Source organism: Corvus brachyrhynchos, unplaced genomic scaffold (assembly GCF_000691975.1).
Source record: "Corvus brachyrhynchos isolate BGI_N302 unplaced genomic scaffold, ASM69197v1 scaffold565, whole genome shotgun sequence".
Classification (NCBI taxonomy): Eukaryota; Metazoa; Chordata; class Aves; order Passeriformes; family Corvidae; genus Corvus; species Corvus brachyrhynchos.
In genome coordinates, this window is record NW_008237911.1 from 582522 (window position 1) to 604930 (window position 22409).

The 22409-nt window shown below is 40.1% G+C and overlaps 1 long non-coding RNA gene across 1 annotated transcript in view; it reads left to right on the forward strand.

The window, feature by feature from the left end:
- Positions 1-1180: 1180 nt before the first annotated feature.
- LOC108446449 overlaps positions 1181-22409 on the forward strand; it is a 72504-nt gene continuing 51275 nt past the window's right edge. Inside the window, exon 1 of the long non-coding RNA XR_001861626.1 lies at positions 1181-1603. This is a non-coding gene — a long non-coding RNA (uncharacterized LOC108446449). The remainder of the gene's footprint in view (positions 1604-22409) is intronic.

Consider the following 22409-nt stretch of genomic DNA (forward strand, 5'->3'; position numbering starts at 1 on the left):
GAGTTAGACGTTCTCCTTGTAAACATTGGTCCTCCAAAGTAAAAGGAATGGGACCAGTGCTATTCTTTGCCAGCAGACAGATTATCCCTCAAGCAAAGATCAGTCTTGGGCAGTGGGGTAAAAAAGACACACTTTTTCACAATCGAATGATCAATTAATGGCTGGAAAGCAGCTCTGAAGTGGAATGCTCTCCTAAATTGTTTTTCCAAACCTGCTTATTTTTCTTTTAATAATCTTGGGATGTGACATAATGAATTGGCGAAATGAAAATATTCCTGTTGCTTGCCACTCTACCTAAACAGTAAGATTAGAGCAACCATCTGTATTATACTTGCCTGAAGAGATATATAGGAAATATATATATATATAAAAGATATCAGTGGCACCCTTTTACTCCCATTGATCTTGCTCAGAACCTAGGTAGCACCAATGTGTAATTTCTCATACATTTACTCTCAAATTAGGTTTTATTTTGGCTTGATTACAGCCTCCTTATTGCAAACAAACTCTTCAAATTCTTAGACTAAAATAATGCTGGGAAGAACAACCGTGAGTCAATGAAATTTAGAGGTGGCAGTAGGGGATCACATAAAGGCTCTGAGATCCTTAAAAACAAGGGGAACACTTCAGATACCAAAAAAAAGTTGCAATCATATATCCTGTGTGCTGGATTGCATCTAAACATGCAGCTCCTTGATTTAAATTTCCTGCCATTAACCAGCTGCTTCAGTTCAGTATTTTGGGTGTATTTCCTGCTGCAGACAAAATGGGAGAGACTCTCCCAGGAGAACCTAGTTTACCTCAGGGCAGGCTGAGGGCAATGTGTGGATAACAGTTCCAGATCATTCAGGGTATTTCAGTTTATTGGGGATTGTAACTAAAGCCCATCAGTGCTCTTCCAGTTTGGTACTGAAACATGAAGCACTTGCCTTCACTTTTGCAATAAATTTAATTTTCTCTGCAAACTGGATTTTAAGCATCATCTAACAGGAAGAAATACTTTCTTTAATGTTTCTGTTGTAAGACAAGAGTCAGTTTATATAGAAACTTCCAGCTCCTGTGAATTTAGCTGCAGAGTGGGTGATAATTCAGTCTGGGAGAGGAAAACTATTGGTGCTCTAAAATGTATGATACTGGCTAATTTTAGGACACAGCATCACAGATTTCATTAGTTCTATTCCCTGTTTCACAGCCTTTGCAATGTGCAGCTGGTTTTCATATTTGTCAGGAGTCTAACACAAAATAATTTTGCTCTCTTTGTGCGTTAGGATTCTATGAGCTCATTCTTTAGATAACTGCTTCACCACTTTGTGTTTTGGCCCCTGCACGTATCTAGGTGATAAAACCTCTTTTGCATAAGTTTCAAAGTCTCCTGATTGCTCTGAGAAGCAACCCACCTTTTGAAACCTCTGGAATGTATGAAACAGGAAAGAAGAAATCTGTGACAAGTTATAACAGCCAAGGTTAATTTTGAAGCTGTGTGTGTGTTTACTGCCTCTTAGGGGAGTATCTCGCTGTTTTGCATGCTGCTTACTTGTTTCTGGAGCTGAAGAAACACTGCTTAAAAGGATTAATTTGGCAGGCACTCCTGAGACTTTAGAAGGTAAACAACTGTTTCTTTTTTGTCAATATGGCAATTAAGGTCTGGGAGATTAAAGAAAAGAAAGTAAATGCAGTTTTGGCTTCTTCTGTAGACTGATGGCTTAGTGATCCTTTGAATATTTAATGAGATGCTTTGATGGTTCTGGAGTAGCAAAATCCAGATCAGATGTGAAAAATGGAAGAATAGTGAACTGCAAAGTGTGAGTGCCCAGAGTTAGGTGTGTGGGGTTTCTTATGCTCAAGATTGATGTCCAGACTGTTTTGGTAAATGACATCTTCAAAAGCAAGGGATGTGCTGAAGGTGTCCAGATGCCTGGAGATTTCTACATTTGGCCTCTTTTTATACCATCTTTACTGAAACTTCTGTCTAGTTCCTGCTAAAGCAAGCCATCTTCCCCACGAAGCCGGCAAAATTGTTAAAAATTTTGCCATGACTAGAACTGTGATTTTCAGAGTCAATGAAGGAGTCAGAAGTGATGTTAACTGTGATCTTTTAGCACCCTTTAAAGCTGATAGGACTGTTTCATTCTTAGATGCTTTGTCTACTTCAAATGACACAAAGTAGCCACAAAATAGGCTTTAACATCCTTTGTGGGTTTTTTCCTGTAGTCTCCCATTTTGGGTAGAGCACTTATTACCTCTCCTTAAGGAGATGGCTCTCATGTCTTTTCAAATATATCTTCAGGGAATTAATTAAATTGTCTTTCTTAAAGTGGGTGGGCATTTAGAAGAGCTTTAATTTGAAATCAGAAATTAAAAAGGTCTGAAGTTAATTCAGAATGCTTTTTATATGACAATATAGCTGGAGAAGCTGTCAGAGTGTTACCTGTGTGTAGTGGGAGGACAGCTCTAATTTTAATAATTTTCTTCCCCATTTTTCCCCCTGCCCCAGTGCTGTTCCTTCTGTTTTCAATCCCAAATCTGATGCTTTTTTTGGAGTGGGAAAGAGATGAACCTTTGAAGAAGCAGAGCAACAGAAATCCAGGTTTTGAACAAGACGCTAATATATCCCTTAGGGAGCTCTTCGTGCCTTTATTTTGGCACACTAATGCTTTTAAAGTGGCAGTGCTGGCTTCAGGCCCTCTGGATCTTCTTCGTGACAAATTCAGGGAGAAATAAATGTGATTGCTTTTCTGGCTAAGTGAAGAAGTTTATTCATTCTTAATTGCCTCCCTTGACCTCTTCTGCTTCATCAAATTGGAGAGCAACGTAAAGACAGCCACACTTCACTTCACTTCCCAAAGAACTTGGTTGTTTTCCAGAAGGAAATGAGAGGGTCTCCAGTTGTAGCTAATTTGGTGAGACACAGGCTGGGAGAGCAGACAGGGAAGTGGATGAAGTGTGGCTGTATCATCCAAAGGGTGGAGATCAGTCACCTGAGGTTGAAATTGTTGCTGGGTATGCATTGTCTCCCTAAAAGATCAGTACTGATGCCAACACTGTAAATATCTTTATTTGCAAGCTGGGTGATGAGACACAGTTCACTCAGCAAATACCTGTACAATAGTAAGTTGTTCTGTGTCCTTTTGCTCTCTAAAACACACTGGGGCACTGTTTAAACTGGTCTCTTAAATTTTATTGGATTTGTTGTTGTGTTCGGTATTTCTCTTACATATGAAAGTGCTTTTGAAACAGCAAATCTCAAAGTAGGAATGAAATGGCCACCCACCATCTTCCTTATGCTCATCCATAGGTTTGGGGTTTAAAAAAAAAATTATTTTATTTTAAAATGAAAGATTTGAAGCCAAGCATACAGCCATAATCTCACTGCTGGCTACATAAAAATGTCATTGTCCTGGATGAATGCTCTTGAGATTTTAGTGGCTGAAAGATGACTTCATAAATCCCTACTTTATTAAAATGTCTCTTGAATGTCCACGCAGTTTTGTGAACAGTAAAAGATGAGCACTTACTAAAGGGCTTACACCAGGTATGAAGCTTTTCTTTGACCAAAAGGCACTTGTGAAAATAGTTTGTAGTGCTTTGAAAAGAAATACGAAAGAATTCATAGTTATTGTAAAGCTTGTGTGCGTGAAATTGTTTCTTTTTTCCCTCAGCTGAATGTTCCTGGTTGAGTTATTCCCGGTTCTTTCAATTTCCTTGCTCTTCCCAGCGCATCAAGTCACACTTTGCAATTAGCACTCGTGACCCACGTAAAAAGACAAAGTTCCCCAGCTCCCCAAGTGATCCCTGCATTTCAGCTGGGTAGGAGCAGCCATGGCAGTGCTCTGAAATAAAAATGCAGAGGAGAAGAAGACAATGACAGTGCAGCAAGGAAAAAAAAGACAAATCTACCTCTGCCAAAGCACTCAGAGTGTTTCCTCCTGCCCTCACAGTGTTCATGTGCTTTGCCTTAACTACGTTTTGCACTAATGTTTTCTGCATTACCTGTTGGGGAGCTACAGCAGAGAGAGCCTTTCCCAGGGTGTGTGAAGCTCCAGAAACTCATTAGGGCAGCAGCCCCGCAAGGCAGTGCTGGGAATCAAACTGTGAAATTGCAGTTCCTGAGGGGCCCTGGGCACAGCCGTGAGCTACTGGAGCTTTCCAGGGATGGAGACACCCAGTCAGCACAACAAATGATGCTGAATCCCCGCAGCTGCCCTGTATTTATTCTGTAATTTATGCTCCAGGGGGTGGAATCACAGAAAAAAATTCCTTAAGGAAGTTTTTTGGCCAAATTCAGAGAGTGACAACTTTTATTTCTGTGAGCAGAGGAGTAGAAAGGATTTTTTTCCTGTTTGGTTGTTTGGGTTTTTTCCTATGATTCTCTTGTCCCTGCTTTCCTTCCCCTAAATCTTGGAGGAGTTTTTCAGACCAGCGAGGAAAGTAGTTTAAGCACATTGAAGTGGAGGAAATTGTTACTTGACTACAATACATACAGGAACAGATTCTGAAAATAAATATACAGAGTTGAGGGGCTTCCACTCCTACAGATTGCATGGGAAGCCAGGCAGGGTCATATGAAAGATTGCAGGTATGCGAAGCTGAATCATGAGCAGAATGTGCAGTGCACACATTTCAAATGAATTTATAAACTAATATTCGAAATGTGGGGAAAATGTACAAATGGTTCAGAAAATGCTAACTTCCCTTTCATCCCACTGGGACTTTACCTTAATTATGGGTGGATCTGGCGGTTTCAGTGTTGCTGTTGAGGAAAGCACAAAGTTACTGGAGAGTTTTCATATTTTTGGGTCCATCTCCTAGCAATAAAATGGCCCAAATTACAAAAATATTCTATCAGGAGGCTTAAAGCAGCATCCCAGGAAAAATACTGAAGAATTGACATATCATGTAACAATATTTATGGAATATCGATGTTTGAGTGACTGACTTTGAGTAGTCATGTATTTTTTTCATTGATTTGGGTATGTGACCCCAATTGTGTCTTTCATATAGGCATGTGTCAAAAAATTTTTCCTTTTGTAATTAATTTCACTACTCTAGGAAATATCAAATTCTATATAGTTATTTTCTAGCACATCTGACACTGCATTTGGAACTGTGGGCCTGAAGCAAGAAAAAACAGGGAGACTTTGATTGAATAATTCTTTCCAGGTTGTAACAGGAATCGCAAACCATTTGTCCAAACACATTTTTAAAATATAGGTAGGAGGGGAGTCGTGGTTAGGGTATCAATCTAATTTCTCTGTGTGTGTAATTGTGAATTTTTTGGACAAAGTATTAATTGAATAATTGTTATTCACTACAGATGAAGCAAAAAGATAATTCAAAGCATTCTCATTGTAAACATTGCCATAAAACTATTTTCAGGGGAGGAAGAGGAAGCAAAGCTGCTGAGGATATAAAAGGAAGCTGTCTGTCTCTGGAGGCCTGTTGGGTGACAAAGGCATTACAAGATTCAAGCAGTGCAATTAAGACAGTTACAAAAATCAAAATAAAAAACCGACTTTTAATTGTAAGTGTAGTTAACTACTGGAACTAACCAATTCTAAAGATGAGGCAGAGCTGCTGTCATTTATTGTCTTTATCTTTATTCATCTTATGCAGAGAGTAAGATTAAAGATTGTAATGACCTCTTCTGCTCTTGCAGTCTGTAAGTCCTGGCTTAATAACTTTGGGACACACTGTGAAGGTGACAGGAGATGCCTGGCAGGCTGTGGTCAAAGCAGGATTTGAAATGGTGAACCTTTAATAGAGGAAAAGCCTTTAAATGGAAGGCACATTAAAGCGTTTGTGGCGAAAAGTAAAACTGCAGAGCGTTTTAATTTAGTTTAAATGTTGCTGCCTCCGTGTATTAGAATTTATCTTGCAGATAGTTTTCACATGGAAATTGCAGTTATTACTTTCAGTACCACAGGATGCCATTGAATGTACTCTATGTCTCACTGGTAATTGGTAGGCAGTATTTAGGATCTGTTGCTAGTGAGTTATTTACGGGCTTTTGTGCCAAAACTGAGTTTGTAGGAATAGCGTGGCGCCGGCTGGCTGGGGAAGAGGCTGTTTTGTGAATAAACCTGTAAGATGAAGGTATATTTCTGCTGGTGTGTTTTTTCTCAGCTGGAAATGAAGCAGCTTGAAGGATTAATTAGGATTGAAGAAGATAAGGGGCTGTCTGCAGGAAGCACATAACAGGGTGCCTTTTGGACACCAGGTGCTTTTGAAGTTCTTGATCAGAAGTAGATTTAAGCCCGTAATTGCTCAGCTTTTGAGGAGTTTCTAGGCTTGAGATTTGCTGCATTTGGAGTGTTGTGGAAGAGAGATACTTTCCCTCAGTTATTACCACAGTCAGGCTCTGTGTTTAGCCCTGTTTGCCAGAGGTCTTCACCTTTTTGAATACGAGTACTGAAAAGTTGGGTTGCCTATGGTGCGTCATATAATTTTGCTCTTTATAGCACTGATGGCAGCTAAGAGAGCAGAAATAGTGAGGTATAATTAAAGCTTTGCTTTGTTATTGCAGTCTGATTCATGTGAAATGTCTCTGTCACCCCAAGAAAGGCGTCTCTCACCAGCCTTGAGAAATCCTCCAGAGTTCTGATGAGTTTGTGTGAGCACTTGGGTGAACGGCTCACCTCAGCAGAAGGAATCACACACTCCAGCAGGGTTTTTTTAGTCTTTGACATCAATTTTGCCTGCTATAAAACCAAGTTTAAATTGTAGGGTCCCAGATACCTCTGTTTCTGACTGTGATGAAGACTGGCTGCATGGCAGGCACAGGCCAGTTCCCAAAGAAAGGAGCAGAATAACAACCCAAGTGTGAAGATGGCCATTGCTCTTGGAAATGCAACCTCTTCATTCTGTGTTGTTAGGGTTTTTTCCCTTTTAAGGGTTTGGTTTTTCTAGCTATTTAACACAGGGAGGGTGTCATGTTTAATACCAAGTTTAATTATTTGAAGATAGTTGATATTAAATGGGATTTCCGATCTCACAGAGTGGCACAGAATGGAATTTACCCTTAAAAATATAGCAATTGCAATACAGAGTCCAGTCAGGTGCTTTCCAGGCTGCTTTTTGGAGCTGCCAAAAACCTTTTCAGCTCCCTTACCCCACTGCTGTGGCCTGGGAGAAAAGTAGGGCTTTTTCACTCCACTTTTGGGAATATGCAGGCACTGTAGTGCAGAAAGTGCTTTAACCTTGTAAAAATCCATGTGCCACAAGGTTGGGTCTTGCCTGTTTAATGTCCAGCACAAGGTTCTTATTTGGAAAGGAGAATGTGTTAAAAGTCACCTGAGCTGTGGGTTCCATCCATAACAAGGACAGGGCATTGGAGAGCTTCCTCTGGCAGTGCAGAACTCCTGAAGGTGAACATCCCAAATAAAATGAAGAGGCCTTCATGCCTAAAGGGACTGAGGAAAACACACGAGTTGCCTGACAGTCCTAAATGTGATGAAAACCGTCCACTGCAGGGGATATTACTGTAAATCTTTGTCTGCCTGGCAGATTTACATCTACTTGCTTCCATAAAATCCACTGTTAATGGCACAACACCTATTAAGCTGAGGTGTGTCTAGGTATACTATATCACTGTATTTTACTGGAGAGTTTGCATTATTCCCAGTGTTTCAGTGCTTATATTAGGAGGTTATTCAGACTGAAAATATAATAACTTTTTCCTGCTCCTCAAGGACAAGATTTTATTTCTGGGCCACCATTCAGGAATGACAGGCAAAATATTGGAAATAATAAGGCTGAAAAATACTGTGCTCCAGAACGGATGAGATTTATTGAGACGTGTGTTCGGTTACTTGAAGGAGGCATTAATAAGGTGCCAGCCAGATTCTTATGTTTTGTTAGTTGCTTTTCTGCCTTCTTTTCTGCTGTTTTGGGTGGGGTTTTTGCATGTCCCAGTAGCAGTTGCAGAATTGAGAAGGGTTATATACAGAGAACATGATGGATATTTGCATCAAATTAATTCTAGCAGTGAAGGCCTTGGAGGAACAAAAACCTCTGCCTCAACACAAAAACTAGAGGTGAAATAATTGAAAGTAACCCGGTAGAAGTTCCCTTCCTTTCTCTCAGTTTTGGGGTGTTTTAGGGCATCCACACTGTGAAGAGAAGCTGTGGCATCAGTTACCTATGGAATTTACAATTAAACTGACCCAGCTTTTGCCTGAAATTAGTGGAGGAAGAAGCAGAATTGAAGGGATAACATTGCAAGGAATAAAGTCAATGTCCTGGAGGCTGCTTCCCTGGTACTTCCATGAGGAATATCAGTGCTCCTGAAGGAGTGATGTGCCATTCTCTCCCTTCAGAAGTTTCTAAACACTGTGTGATGTAGAAGGGGTTTGGAGAAGTTTTTTGTTTCTTCAGTAGCAGACTTGTAAAGCAGAATTTCTTTCTGAGACTGCCAATATGCTCCTAGATTTTCTTGTGGTCCTAATCCCTCATCCTGTGCCATACAGCCAGAAAGCTGCATTACACAAAAATGGCTAAAAGACTCTCTAGTCTTTGAAGGGATAAAATATGCTATGACATCTGCCCATCGGCTGCCAGCCAACAAAAAACAACAAAACACAAGTTTTGTGGTTTGGGTTTGTTTTTTTTTTTTCATTTTTGCAAGCACAGTTCAGTTATCCTTCCAGCAGAATCTGGAAAGAAACCCCATAAGAAAATGAGGATGTTGGAGAGCAGCAACAGTAACTTGAAGCAAAAAGAATTTCATATTTAAAGAGCATGACAGCCCTTTCCCAATATATTTCTCCAATATAAGAAGCAAATGTGATGTTTTCTTTTTGCAAAAACTGAAGCACAGAGACAACCTCTACAATAAAGTTTCACCTCTTGATTGGAAAGGAAAGCTCAGTGAACACAAAAAGTCTGTGTTCTGCACCAAGAGAGGCTTAAAGGTCAAGATGAATGCAGTAACAACTGAGGTATTCTCACCTCGGCATGACCTGGCTGCTGCACCATTTAAGATAAAAATCACATCCCATGGCGTTGTACAGTAGCAGGGTGGTCTCCTGCTGGGAGCTACTGGCAAAGGCCGTGCAGAAGAATCGACACTAAAATGTCACAGCAGGGGAGAGATTTGCCAAATCTGGCTCTGAAATGCTCTCCTGCCAAAAATGCATAAATCTGTAGTTCTGGGAGCATGTGGAGAGAGGGAGCACTTTCCACAGTGCCGGAGAATGGAAATGTGTGGTGTGAAATGAGCTAACAGGGATGTCCCAGACACTGGAGAGATTTCTGTTCTTCCCCTGGGGAATTTAATCATTTTTCAAAATTGCAAGTTTAATTTGTAGGCACGACCTTGGGAAAGATTATTTGCTTTGCTCTTCTATGAAAGCAAATCTAGGTACTAGGTGGGGGATGTTTTAGGGTTTCTTACTTTAAAAACCTGTCATTTATGGATTCCTCAGTTCTGTGAGCTGTTTCAAAGCCATTCATAAAAGGGGTATAGCAAATCAAGCAGGTTTTGTTTTTTTTTTTTAAGAGAAATGATAAATCCCCTACTCTGATTCCATACCTCCACTGGCAAACTTTTTGGAAGTTTGAAAAATCAAAAAGCCATGGTCACTGCTGGCATTACCTCTGTTTCAGCTGGTTTTAGAAGGGCTGTAGTGCACAGTAAATGTCAAGAAATTCACCCATCCTAGTCCACGTGAAATTGCAGCATTTGTGGGCCCTACTTATGTGAGGGACCTGAGATCCAAAGAGCTGGTAGGGGACGCTTGTACAATTGCACTGATCATGCAGCATTGAAGGGGGAGTCACCGATTTACTTGTTTTCCACCAGACTTCTCTTTTTTCTGTGCCATTAGAGTGAAATGGGAGATGCCTATAGATATTCCTTCACAAGTAACAATGCTTAGCTTCTTTGCTGGCTTCCATGTGCTCCACAGCCATGCTGTCCTTATTTTGCTGTGATTCCATTGATAATTATTGTGCTGAATTTTACAAGGAGGGAGATTGAAGGATGGGAGGGAAACGATGTCCTCAGAATAGCTAAAGGGACAGTGGCAAAGTGGTGTTTAGTCACTATCTCCTCAGTTATCTGCTAATTCACACCTCCCCTTTGCTCTCCATGCTCCCTTTGCCATTTTTGTACAAGCTGCCTGTTCTTCATGGTAGTTAAATAGGTAGGTAAATAAAGCAAATTATTTGCATAGCAATGCACGTTTCTCCTGGTATCTGCTCCCCTTCTGCTTGCACAAGGAGAGCAAAAGACTGATTCTGTTCTGACCTTTCAGTAAATTAACTCAGCTCACCTCTGTATGTTTGCCTTCCCTGCCACACATACCTGGTTACCTTTTCAATTACCTTCTTTGCTATTCACATTATTTCCTTAAAATATGTGGTTCCTCAGAACCCTCTGTTGAGCCCGCGCTACTTTGTGAAGAGAGATCCTTCTGAAGACAGGCTAGCTCTGAGAAAAACATGTCCCAGCAGCTGTAGAGCTGGGCTTACCTATTTGAACATGAAATATTTGAAATGTTTTCAGTCTGAGCTGCACCATCCTTGGGGAAATGGTAAAAATGCCTTTACTAGCAATTAACTGGGAAACAGGTGTCTGTAACTTCACTGCCAGGACTTATCTTCCTTCATGAAAGGAAGAGGAGAAACAAAGAGAGGGAAGATGAAATATGTGTAAAGGAAAAAAGGAAAGAGAGGAAATCCTTTTTGTGAGGTATGCTGTGTTTAATCTCTTTGTGCTGCACCGCTGCCATCAAGAAGTTCATATTTTGAAAGAAGAAAACACTGCCTCTGTAAAGTAGAAAAGATTTTTCGGTTTTGTTTGTATTTATAGTCCTGTGAGGAATACTTTAGGTCAGACTCTTTTTCCCATTGTACTTTTGATTTGTGAGATTTGCCTGATTTCTTTTTAGTATGAAGGAAAAGTTTGTGGTAATTAAAAGGCAAATACTACTTGTCCATTCAGGAAGAATTGCCAGTACCAGTAGGAGGTATTTCTGGTGGATGGTGCTGTCAAAGGACTCAGCAAATCTGGGATTTAGTGCTTATTCTGCAACAGATTTCTCTGTGACCTTGAACAGGGCATTCCGTTTCTGTGTGCTTCAGATCTGCACTTGTCACACAGGGATAATGGTGTTTGCCTCTCCACAAGGTTGCTGTGAGGATAAATGCAATTAAATAATGCAGGATGCCTGGGTGCTGCTGAAGTGATGCTACCAAAGACACCGAACGGAATTAAACTCAGGGTTAATTCTTCTCACAGTTACATATGTTCGAATTGATAGTTGCCTTGCTGAATTTGTTAAGATTAATAGTGCATGGCAGAAAATCAACACTTCCCAAACTGGCTTGCCCCAGAACTCAGGTGGAGGCAAACAGCCTTGTCTGTCCCTCCTCTATTTAACCACAGATGTGATGCTGCTCTTGTTCCCTCAGGAGCTGGGGTGGATTTGCACTGTACAGAGGAGGAAAACGGGCAGAATAAGCTGCAGGGTTCTTAAGCCGTCTCTTTTTTTCCTCTTTTGTCCTCCTGCCCCAAGGCCATGGCTCCCAGGAAGCCACAATTTGTCACAGTTTTGTGGCACTGGACCATTGCTGCCTGACAGGATTTTGATATTGATAGACCAGTTTACTGCTATTGAGGAAAAGCATTCTGTAGTGGCACAAAGCATTTATTCCCACTATGGAATGCTTATTTGCATAACATGGAAAATTATGAGATTTATTTGCAGAGTTGGAATCCCTCAGATATACTCTAAATATAATTACAAGAACATATAAATATATTTATACCACGCTTTCAGGATCTTGGCACCACAAATCTTATTTCCTTGACTGTGAAAATAAATGCTTTAGAAGAGAAATAAATCATTAATTTCTGCTCTTGACTCAAGAGTTAAACACATAGGATATTGGCCTGAAAAACAATTGATCCACTGTCCCTTGGCACACTGTGATGCAGTGGGACATCTCAAATGACATTTCATGGAAATATCTGATTTTGCAGAAATCAGTCTTTGCAGAAGGGTGGAAATAATACTTTCATGAGAGTTTGGGATTATAGTTAAAAAGATACTGCTTAAGCAATATTTTGTGTTTTCAATTGATTCCTTTGGTTAATAGGTGGGACATGGGTTTTCCCCACTGAGGCTCAAAAATTGTAGAACTCTGTTAAAAGGTGTGGGGGTTTTTTGTTTGGCTTGGTTTTTTCTGTTTTGTATTTTAAATTGTCCAGACAGTAAAGTGGAGGTGTGTAGAAGGTTCTGTTGTCCTTGCACAGCATTGATTTTGTCCAACCACAACCTAAGGTTGTCTAATTAGTTCTGACAAAATAAAAGTGAATATGACACCAGTGTTAACACTGAATTGATTCATATTTGGGGACAGGCTTTAGTGTCTTTGATAGAGCTGGGACTCACCTTGGTCATAGTAGTCTATACTCTTTATGTATATTTTCCTGCAACATGAAACCTGATTTATCTGTGGAGGTTTTGTTTGCAACATGGGATTTTCTTTCCGAAGTTGCTGTGAATTCCCAGGTGTGGCTCTGATCTTGCTTGGGGTCTGTCACCACCCATAATGAACATGCAGTGTGTTGGCAGGTTTATGCATTTTAAGTTTCCCCAAACCAACTAATCTGACTCTTTGTTATTTTATCAACTGAAGTCATAGAACTCTCACAGAAAGCTTTGAGCCCAGGAGCTGTGACTAAATTAGGTGTTCTTTAAAGAGGAAAAAAACCAAAAAAAAACAACCAAAAAAGCTCCACAACAAAAGAGATCGGAACTTAAAACGTAAAAAAACCCCCTGTTATTGATTCAAGGATTTTCAAAGAAGGAGAAGCTGCTTTAAACAGTAATTTGTTGGGATTGATTGGGCTTGCAGCTTGAGATTTGAGTCTTCTTTCTCATCTACATTTATCTGGTTTGAACTCAAAGCCTTGGACATTGCTCATCCTTTTGTCCTTTAGACTGAAGAGGACCCTGTTGTGAGATTAGGTAGCATTAACACAAAAGTTGCCATGATCATCTCTGCTTCCAACTTCCTCTTTGAAAAGCAAAATACATTCAATTAACCTATCCCCATCTTCTTAATAAATGTTCCTTTTTGTGGCTCTCTGAACCTTTTTCAATTGTTCCTCATCCTCCTGGAAGGCTTGATGCCAGCTGCCCAATATCTACAATTATATAGGAAACAGAGCAGCAAGTATGGAATGAAAATATCAGTAACAGTTTAGTGCAGGTAACTCTAAGAGGTCAGTTTAGTTGTAGGTAGGCTGAGCAGTGTATCTGGGTGAAGTGAGAACTGCTCTGTCTGTTCCCAGTAAGTTTTGCGGCACTTAGGAAGTGTTTGATGGCAATAATTCAGCTGTTAAGTCCATATTAAATGGATATTACAACCTAGCAACAGGATGGATACAAGAGCAGATGCTTGTTCAATTTTCAGCAGTATGATTGCTCATTGCCCAGCTCGAGTTTTACATCTACTTAGATGCAACAACAGAAAATTAATTGCTGAATATCACTGTTTCTTACTGGTGTAAGGCCACTATATTATTACTATTAGTAGTAGTAATAGTAGTAGTATCCTGTTCAGCAAAATTTTGCAATCCATTTCTTGTTTTCAAAGGATCATTTGATTAAAGCAGCTGCTTAAATCTCACTGATTTCAGAAATTCTAGTGGAATGCCAACATTTGGTCAATGTTCTTCTCAACAGGAATGCTTCCAGAAATCAGCTTTCAGTGTACATTTGTATTTTTTGTGCATACCACAGCCCCAATTACCCACTGATGTAAATGAGGGAAAATTGTTAGGTTAGGCCCAGTTACACCAGCAGGAAATCTGGTCTGGGATTTGCTGTGATGAGCAAAAATATGTGTACATGCTGGAGTTAATTTTACAAAGCTGGCCCAGCATTGCTGCCCAGGGGTAGGAAAGCATAAATACCACAACAGGGGTAGGGATGCAATGTTATTTGACCACGCTTGTTCTTCCAAAAAAATCCCCCAGAGGAAAGAGCATAAATTGAACAAATCTATGTCTTTTTTTATCGTGTACTTATTTTAGCAGGCAGAATAATCACATAGCTAATTTTGAGGTTTGCATGTCAGGCAGCAAACACCACTGCTCAATACCTTTAGTCAACAGATAAAACTGTTTGCTTCTAATTTTCTTCACATATTTCCAAGATGTTGTGCAAATAATGAGGATGTTCTGTGATTATTTCACAGCACAAAAACACACCCGAATTTACCAGAATAAGTATTTGGGAAATACTGTTTGGCTGTCTCTGAAAATCCATGTTATTACTTGAACAAAAATGTAGTTTTTAGAAAATTTATACTATGTCATAAGAGGGGCATTTAGATGTTGTGGGGTTTTTTTTTGTTTTTTGGTTTTTTTTGTTTGTTTTTTGTTTTTTGTTTTTTTGTTTTTTGGTTTTTGGTTTTTTTTGGTTTTTTGTTTTGTTTTTGTTTTTGGTTTTTTTGTTTTTTTGTTTTATTTGTTTTTTTTTTTTTTTTTTTTTCAATGTTTTTTTGTTTTATTTGTTTGTTTTTTTTTTTTTTGCACAATTAGAATTAAATAAACTGTATAATTTTCCAGTTATGCAGCTTTGGCTGGAATATTCTTTCTTTTTTGTTTGGTTTTATTTTGAGTTGATTCCTTCAAAATACATGCCAGCAAGCAGGGATTTTCTTTCTGGCTCATCTGCTGGTAAGCACATTGAACTATTTCCAGAATAAAGAACCTGGATAAACAGTAGCTCCACCATGGCTAGGTGACTGTAATATCAGCTGCAAATACTCCAAAGCAAGAATTTTGCTGGATGCCTGTTTAGGAAATCCATGTGGCCACATTGCACCGGATTTTGGCCAGTTTCCTAGAAATTTGTGGTGTATCCGTTTCAAACCTCAGCCATGGCCGAGTACTCCTGGTGCACGTACAGAAGAGAAATGCTCCTGCCTGCAGTAGCATTTAATTTTTTACTGATACACTGTAAAGCTTTATGGAGCAGAGCTGTAATACAGCACTGAGGTGCTCAGCCCGTCGTGCTGCTGCCATCATTCAGCTGAGGGCCCTGCGTGGGCGTGATCCAGTGGGTAATGGGCTGTGCCACTTCAGCTCCACTCCTGGACTTTATTGTTCTCCCCACCTTGCTGACAGCTGCTTCGTGGTGTGCAGAGCTTTGGGGAAGCCACGGTAGGAAACAAACTCTCCAGTCTTCCCCTCATCACATGGATCAGTGTTCTGGTGGGTAGAGGAGGTCTCCACCCACCCTCCTTCACCCTCCCTGCTCGGTGAAGTTCCAATTCGCAGATTCAGAGCAGGTTCTGCCTCCCAGAGCAGAGGTGTGAGAAAGCCTATCTTCTTCTTTTGATTAATGCTAATAGGATTTGTGACCATAAAGCACCACACAGGGAGCTGAGAGTCTGTGCCAACACGATTTTTTTTATTCTTTCTTCTGTTGCTTTATGCATTACCTTTCATAAGCAGACAACAGAATTCATTCTGCACAGTTGAAAGAATCAACACCAGCAGGGGGCAAGAAGGTGTCTGCATCAAATTAAAGTCATTTACTGACACATGTAACCATCTCTCTGTGCCAGGAAATGTGTTAATGATGCAGAGTCTGTCAGCTTTGGGCCATCAGCTGAAATCAGACCCAAGCTGGCAAGGACCAACACTCTTTGCTCTCTGTTAGTCATACAGGACATGGTGTGGAAATAAATTGTCAAATCTGTCCCAGTGCCTGTTGGACTGTGAGCCTTTGTGTTAAGGGCATCAGGCTGGTTTTGCTTCCTGCATGTGCTCTCTTAACTGAGCTGAAAAGCTTAGAGCCTGATCCCAAACCCAATGAGATCTCTTGAAGGATGATTTCTTTCAGTGGACTTTGCATGCATCTCTTGCCACTGCTTTAATCTGAATGACCCTTTAGCTTGTATCTAGAGGGTGGCTCAGTCCTGATATCAGAGTGCTGATGCTGGGATAACCATTCATATTTAAAAAAAAAACTACAGAAGCAACTGATGTGGAGATTATACCGTCCTCAAATCCCTGCTCTAGATAATAAGTATAAAACTTTTGTCCAGTGCTCTGGGGTTTTCTTGATTTTTGGGTTTTTTTCATTATTAACAACATGCCCTTGAAACAAAATATAATTCAAGAATATTCAAAAAGTTGAATCTGCAGTAGGATACATTCCATTAAAAATGATTTCTAATTTTTGGCTGGAAAACTAGGAATTTCCAACCAATTTTTAGACATTTCAAAAGTTCCTGCCTACCTGGAACTATCCTTAAATTGTCTTTACATGCAGGAAAGTAAATTGAAGCTAAAAAATATCCCAGAGCCTTGTCATTTCAAAGCCTGGTCTTCCATGTCGGTCGTGATGTGCTGCCATTATTCAAGAGGCAGATTAGGCAATCATCTTAATAAAATGTGAATAAGATGAATGCAGAAATATCAGGTGCTGCTGGGGCATACTTCACTAAGCAAAGTATTTGCAGTTACTATTAAGTAGGATGTAAGTCAATAGAGTACCTGAACAGAAGGTGCTGTATATTGTTGTTCCTAGAAAATTTGGAGTAATTGCCTTTATTATTAAAATGGATGGCTTCTTCTATATCTGAGTGCTCCCTTCTCCTCTGCCTTTCTCCCTCCCTGTAGTAAATGCCATCTAATTTATAGTGGTATACAAAATTACTTGGCCATCCAGGATATATTTACTGTGAGGAGGTGTAAGTGGTAGTAAAGGAGGAAGAAATTTGCTCTGTGGGTTTTTGTTGGGCTTTGCTTTTAAAATTTTTTTTAACATGGGCTTCTTTTTAGATGTAGTCCATAACTGAGTGGGAGGGGTTGAGTGAATCTGTGAGATTTCCATTTTACTCCTCTTTGGGAGGTAAGTATGTTAAATAACTCTTCCAGGCCAAATGTATTGTTCCCTTACAACTGTTGGTGACTATTGTGGTGATGTGATGTAGTCATAAATCCAGCAGCTGCCATCCTCAGAGGGACTGTGATTCCTGGCTTCTGGCCTAAAACCTGGGAATCTTCTACCTCAAGGAGGTAAATGTCTACAATCTCATGTTTCCTTGTTTTCTGGTGGGATTTTGAAGCATAATATGGTGTCTCACAGGTGCACAGTACCCTCAAATGAGGTGTTCTGTCACCCTGGCTTTGCTAACGGGCATGGAGTGTAAAACAGCCCTTAAAACACCTCCAAGAGCAGTGTGTGTTTTGTGGGTGTCTGGCAGTGAGTGAAGCCCCAGTTCTCTGCACCTATCAGCCAGAGAAGGTGTCATCTGCAGCAAATCTATCCCCACAATGGCAGCAGGCAGGCAGACAGACAACTGTCTGCTTCATGTGTTTTGTTCAGATGCTGTTCTGTGAAGGCAAAGGAATTTTTTTCTCCCTATCTCTCTTTTTCGTTGAAAGTGGATGTTAAAAGGCGTGGTTGACTCTACTTTTCTGTCCATTTTCCTTAGGCAAGTTGCTTTTAACTTCAATGCAATTCCTAGAAATGCAGCCTGTCAGTGTGACTTGTTACTTGGATTTTAAAGGACAGAGACAAATCTAACCCTGGCTCACACTGACTTGAATTAACTCCTTTGTTAATCTGAGGTGTGCAAGGCTTACAAAGAAAAGGTTTTGCTTTCATTTCTTCTATCTAGGAATCTCTAGTGCCTTGACTTGCTCTTTTTTTTTTTTTTTTTAATGCCAATAAAAAATTGCATCCAAGACTTACCAAAATACTGCATGTTTGTGTTATTCTAGGTGAAATTATTTGTGCTTTTCTTTCTCAGTTTCTTTGTTTGTTGGTTTGGGGGTTTTTTTTATGTCAGGTGAAGCATTACAAGGATACTAATTCTCTTCTCTGCATGATTTCAGATTTATTAAATACAAAATAAAGTTCAGATTTGCTTCATGAGCGCTAAGAAAAAATTCCTTATACTTATTTCCCCTTTGTTTTACCTTTTCCAGCACTCTTCGTACCAAAGTCTGAGCTTTGTGATTAAACAAAACACTTGTATTGAACCAACTACCTAATATTTTAAGGATTTAGAATGAGTTTCAACTGTAGTTATACCCAGTTTCACCCAAAGAGCCTTATGGTAAAATGGCTTTTATTTCTTGCCAGAAATTCAGCATTGCCCAAGGTTTTACTGTAAGACTAATGTTTGACTGGCCTAAGTAAAAATAGTGTGCTTGTTTTGGCTCCTGTGGCCTGAAAGGGGGAGCTCCCTTCCCTCTCTCCCCCTGTTCACGTTTAGGGCAGGTGGATCATCTTCTCAGCTTCAGGATTCTTCTGACAAAATTGCTGGGGGGAAAAGAGTTATTCCCTGCTTCCTGCTCTGTGTGGTTCTGACACCAGAACAGCTTTTCAGATTTATTTCTGGATTTGCTGAGAAGTGGCTGGTCTTTCTAATGTTAAGGGTTGAGAGCCTTATTTTAGATAATAGAAATATGGAGCATAATATTCAGAGTGCACTGGGGTAGGTCAGTGAGTACAATAACACTGCTCTGTAGTCCTGTCAGGAATCAGCAGCAGATTTGTCCCTCAGCCACAGTGTCTGTCACTGATAGTGCTTCCCTCTCCTTTCCCTTGCATCCTCCCTCCCTCCTGCTCTCTGTTCCCCTCACATGAAGCAGCTACAGGACTGACAATGAGAAATACATTGCCATGTGTCACCTCTGAGATCTGGTCATCAAACATGTTAAACCACTCGCACAGGATGAGCAGGGGGTTGGAATTTTCCTTGTAATTTGATTTTATTCTTCCTTTTTTGTTGTCTGTTAAATCTCTGAAGTGCTTCCAATCTGTCTAAACTCAAGTGTGTCTCTCGGCTTGAAATACTTTATTCACGGCTTTGTGCAGCAGTGTAACTCCGTATAGCTCAGCTCCTGGAATGGGGTCAGCAGGGAGACACCAAAAGGGCTGGAGAAATTCTCCTGCTTGGCTTGTTAAGCATAGGGGAGAGATTAATTTGGGGTACATTTAGGGACAGCCTTCTCCTACCTGTATGGAGTCTGTGGAGAAGATGGAACCAGACTTCACAATGGTACATGGTGCAGAGATGAGAGGCAATGGGTTCAGCTTGAAACAAGGGGTTCAGACAGGATATAAGGAGAAAATTTTTCCCCATGAGGACAAAGAGCAGGTGCCCAGAGCAGTTGTACGGTCTCCAGCACTGGGATGTTCCAAGATAGAAATTTTTAAAGCTCTGAGCAACCTGATCTGACCCTATGGCTGCCCATGGTCTCAGTGGGAGATTGGACTAGAGATAACCTATCTGAATTATCCTATAAATTACTTTTTGCTAACAGAAAATAGAAGTAGATTTATGCAGTCAGCCTTGATGAAAAGGAGGAGATCAGGAATTAATTGATGGATGTCAAATAGGAGATAAAGCTTTATTGTTTAAATTGCTTTTTCTGACAATGTTTGGACAGTTCACAACTGCAACAAGCAATTACGATGATGTTGAAACAGATCAAACTTTTGTGGGATGTGACTGCTTGAAAGGCTGAGTCAAATCTTCCTTGGTCTGTGCTCCCTGCAAAAGTTCTGTGTCGCTTATGACCTTTCCCACAGTGTTTCTGCCTTCACATCCTGCACTTCTCAGTGTGCCTTTGACACTTGAGGAATGGAACTTGCTGCTTTGAACTTAATGCAGCCTCTCTGTGGAGTGCAAGTCACGAAATGTTGCAGAAGGGCAGAGTACAACAGTAGATGGCACAACAGTTTGATACTTTCACCTCTGAGGACCTTCCTCCTCAAAGATTATTATTTTTTCTTTTTAATTGCAAACAAGACTCAGTTAAAATTATATCAATCAAGAGCAGACAAGAAATATGTTAATCTCATGTAATCCTCATTCCAGTTTCTGTAGCAGAGGTGAGGGGAGGATTGCTGGCTGAATAGTGGGGGCTTTAGACTAGGATTCAGTTTGTAGATAAAACTTTTTCAGAATGGGAAAGGCTTCAAAAGTTAAGGATGTTCTCTTTGAAACCCAGCTTTCCTCTGCTTAGCTCGTCAAGCTATAGGAGAACAGTGCTAGTAACTCAGTATTAAAATGGTATAACTTAATTTAGTTTTAGTTATAAATCAATAAACAGCTTTTAGTACTGCTTAGAAAATCTACTGGATCTTGTGCCATTAAAGGTTGCTAATGACTCTTAACTCTTCAAAGAGAAAAAAACGCTCTGTACAAAAATGTATTCAATGTTCAAAATAAAGGAAGGAAGAAACCTTTATGTTGCAGACAGCTGTGTACTATTTTCCATGAAAGTAATCCCTTGCTCAAATGTACCCAGGCACGTGGCTTCCAGGCTGACCAATGTATTCATTCTTGAGAAGATGGACCTTTGAATTTAGATACAAACTCTGATTTGGATTACTGGTATGGAATAGGTTTTTGGTTAAACTCTATAATAAAAAAAAGACACATACAGAAGAGAGAGACATACCAAAGGCAGTTCATTTGATACACATATTTAGTACAGTCAATCAAAACATATTTAACCTTTAAAAGCACTTTTAACACAGTTTTTTGTTGCTTCTCATTCAGAATTTATCTAGAAAGAGTGTTTGGAAGAAATGTCTTCATATCAATGTTTTCTGGAGCGTTTAACAACAGTTGCTGCCCTCAACAGGAGGGAGCAGCATATTTTATTGTCTTTGTTTAATGGTGACCTCATTCAGGCTGAGGTTTTTAAGTGCTCCTACATTAAAAAAAAATGTTAAATAACAGGACCAAAGAAGGCACTAATATCAGCAGGGTTACAGGCTGCCTCTCTGAACACCTTCAATTCAATGCTTTAAGAAAAGGACTGGGTCTGTGTCCTGTCCTTTGCTTCTGTGAAGAAGGATTTGGGCCAACCTGATTGTGAGAAACACAACTCAGAATTCAAACACAGACCCTGAAAAGCAGATCTGGCCCTGCTGCCCACTTGCCTTGATATTATTGAGTTAGCAGTGGTGATGTTCTAGAAAAAGACACCAGATTTGGGTATTGGAGGCAGAACAGAAATCAAAAAAGGAACAGAAACCCCTGTGCACCAGAAGAAAAAGCAGTGTCCTGTCTGTCTGCTGCTTAAATTTCTGCAAGAAACAAACATTTTTTAAGCAAAATTGCCTTTGACATGATATTTTATAAATATTTTTTGTGTGCAATTCCTGTGCTTTAGCCCCACCCAAAGGATAGGTTACCTGTAACCCTTCTGGAGCAATCCAGCAGAAGATTGAATGATCACAGAGCAGCATGGCAAAGCTCTGTCATAAATTCCAGCTGTGGCCATGTCAGCAAAACATGTTTTAAAACACTTCATTAATAAAAGCTTACATCTTTAAACTTACGTGCTTCACATAATAGTTGTGTATCATTAAATGATTTCATGGAATCACCCTTGTAAGGGAAGGATGAGAGAGATCACTTTCATTTTGCTGAATTATCCCCTTCCAAAAGTTACAAAAAGGAGGGGTGGACTGGATCAAGAGCTGCTGTGAATCTGTGCTTGTTTTGAAGTAGCTGGAGTTGCAGCACTGCAGTTATAGCTCTCAAGCTAATTTTTGCTCTCAAATTCCATTTCAGCCTGGTGTCTACTCTGTTTCCATGTGAGAATAAGACTATTTCAGTGCCCTGCAGGTGTCTTCAGCTGTCTGGTGAACCTTGGCGTGTGTTTCTGTGGTGTGCCTAACCTCATACATCCCTTTTGGTGTGTCTTCTGCTATAGAAACCATGTAAACTGTGATTTGATAACATCAGAGATAAGAAAAAAATCCAAAACACCACTCCTCCCTTCCTCCCTCCCTCCCTCCCTCCCTTCCTTCCTCCCTTCCTTCCTCCCATTTTCTCAGGACTAAATCAGCTGCTGTCTCTCTTTTGAAGTTTATCTGATGACTTTGGGAATCTAGATTTTATTTTTTACCTTTTCCTACCTGTGGATGCTTTCTAAGATGTGCACATGGAAGCTGCTCTGCACCCTTAGTTTGGTGGATTTGTGTCTCTGTAAATGATGGCTTCCCTTGTTGAGGGCCTGAGGGTAACTCAATAGTACAAAGGTACCAGGTTTCTCTAAATAAAAGAAAATAAATTGAAATCCTATAAAATCAGTGGTAGATCTGGTATGTGCAGGTGGGAAATGTGCATTTACATGTCTTGGTTGTATAAAAACATTAATAATGTTTCCAAGAGTGTTAAGAATTAACACTGATGTTAAAAATGGGGATTTTTATGTTTCATGCGCAATGTGTTCACTGTACTTCAGATTGTGCCCTTATTCTGAGTTTTACAGATCCCACTGACCCCGCTGGTATCTCATTTTCAGATTTTCAGTGGACTGTTGAGTCCTTGGGTTTATTTTTACTCTCTCTTCAGAGTGTGGTGAGCGTGCTTTGTTCAGTGCCCTCTTTTCTTTTATTCCCAATGTT